Raw genomic sequence first — 2344 nt, 5'->3', positions numbered from 1 at the left:
GTGAGTGCCGCCATCTTCCTACCTGTCGGGCGCCGAGTCCTTCCCCGGATGCCCCGAAGAGGAGTCGGGACACTGCAGGGCTCAAGGGGGTGCAGGGGCAGTCGGGGCGTAGTGGGGGATGGGTGCAGGTGGGCTCGGAATGCAGAGGATCCATGGTGGTGCAGGAGGGGTCGGGTCCCTGGAGGGCCCGTGGCGGTGCAGGAAGGGCGGTGGTGCAGAAGGGTTAAGGGTGCAGGAGAAGTCGGGGCGCAGGAGAAGTCCGTGGCGGTGCCAGAGGGACCAGGGTGCGGGAGGGATCGGGGCCCGGGGCAGTGCAGAAGAGGTCGGAGTCCAGGAAGAGTTGGGGGCGCTGGAGGGCCCGGGGCGGTGCTGGAGGGGTTGGGGGCAGAAGGGTTCGACCCGGGGTCTCTCCCCTCCCCCTTTGCTTCGGCCTGGGCATCCCGGGGAAGTGCGTCTCCAGGGAAGCACTTGGGAGGCCCTTCGGGGAGGAGAATGGCTTTCCTTCTATCCAGAGAGTGGGGATGGTCAGCTTCAAGAAGGGTGGTGAGTGCAGAGTGGCGGATGCTGAAGTGATTAACACAGCGCCATGATATTGTTCCTCTTTTGAAGACTTCCTTTTCCTTCCTTTCCCCCTGTAAGCAGCCACCGCTGGAGGGAAACATTATTTTAAGACAGCTGTTCACTGGAATAACACAAGAGCAACAATAATGTACTCATTTACTAAACAAAGTTGAATAAATAAAATTTTTCAGGTTGTGAGCGAAAATATCTTAAGGTCTGCCAGGTTTTTAGAGATTTTGTCATTTATCTTAAACGGTAAAACATTTGTCCCTTGAAGCTAATACCATTGTAGAAAAGTGTTAATTGCTTAGAAGTTTCATTTATTGACCTTCAAGTGTTTTTCTCTTAAATTCAGTATGTTGGCCTGTGAGTTACGGTCATAAAAGTATCGCAGGAATTGTTTACCTCTGAATGAGAAAGCTCAAGATAGTTATATCTCCAGGATCTTTCTTCCTCTTCTGAACTTCCCCCAACCCCAGCAAACACGCACATTGTTCTGGTTACTTTCCTGATCAAATTCGAGTCTTTCAAAATAGCTTTTGAAATGTCCCAGGAGTTGAACACGGTATCTAAATATGAACTGACCAATGTGGAACAAATGGAGTTGTCTGTTATCCCCTGGGTTTGGACGCTGCCTTTCTATTAATACTGCTCACAGGAGACACAGTAGGGACTCGTGTACACCAGCCACGTCTCATAACAGCAGCGTGACCTTGGGGAGGCCTTCCTAAGTTCCCACTTCCTGTCCTCTAACATGGTGTTCATATCAGCCTCATTTTGTTATTGGGAAGGTTATGTTATGTAATATATGCCAGCCATTCTTGCAAAGTGCGGTATATGGGAGATCTTGAGTGAGTGTGTTTCCCTTCTCCTCTTCTTGGGTAGCTATGTTAGACTGTTCACTTTGGGCGTTTGCCCTGAACTAAAATCCCTAAGACCCTTTCCCCGAGGTGAAACTAAGAGTTTTCTTATTTATCTTGTCTTATTTTTTCAGGGAAAAGATTTTACATCTGTTGAATTTCATCCTTGGTTTAAACTTGTTCTTTTAACTACTGAGATCTTTTGAAAATCTTTTTTTTTTTTTTTTTTTTTTTTTTGAGACGGAGTCTCGCTCTGTCACCCAGGCTGGAGTGCAGTGGCCGGATCTCAGCTCACTGCAAGCTCCGCCTCCCGGGTTTACGCCATTCTCCGGCCTCAGCCTCCCGAGTAGCTGGGACTATAGGCGCGCGCCACCTCGCCCGGCTAGTTTTTTGTATTTCTTAATAGAGACGGGGTTTCACCGTGTTAGCCAGGATGGTCTCGATCTCCTGACCTCGTGATCCGCCCGTCTCGGCCTCCCAAAGTGCTGGGATTACAGGCTTGAGCCACCGCGCCCGGCCTCTTTTGAAAATCTTGATGGCTATTTACCCAATTAATGATATTTCCTAATTCATTGTCATCCACAGAATTGATGGCATATGTATTCCGTGCCTTCATTTCGTCAATGACAAAACATTTTAAGCAGGTTAATTCTGATGACAGATTTCTGAGGTTGCCTATAGAGACCATTCTCTTCCGCGATATTGCTCAGAAGTTGAATTTGGTGTCTCAGCCCACTAGGAATTCATCTAACAGTGTTATTATGATAAAATGTTACTACAAACTTGATTAAACTTCTGGTGGAAATTCCATCACATTTTATTCAATTTTCAATTTATTTCTCCAATTTAGTTTTAATGCCATGTGGAAATTATATTCCTTAACCATTTTGCATTTGATTAACATTTATGAAATTAACCATTTA

At 46.9% G+C, this 2344-nt stretch overlaps 1 protein-coding gene across 8 annotated transcripts in view; it reads left to right on the top strand.

The window, feature by feature from the left end:
* LOC105490806 (WD repeat domain 37) overlaps positions 1 to 2344 on the top strand; it is a 121683-nt gene that overhangs the window by 532 nt on the left and 118807 nt on the right. The window lies entirely within an intron of this gene.

This window comes from Macaca nemestrina, chromosome 9 (assembly GCF_043159975.1).
Source record: "Macaca nemestrina isolate mMacNem1 chromosome 9, mMacNem.hap1, whole genome shotgun sequence".
Taxonomy (NCBI): Eukaryota; Metazoa; Chordata; class Mammalia; order Primates; family Cercopithecidae; genus Macaca; species Macaca nemestrina.
The sequence above is the reverse complement of the archived record's forward strand: the minus strand, read 5'-3'. Positions and strand labels throughout refer to the sequence as shown.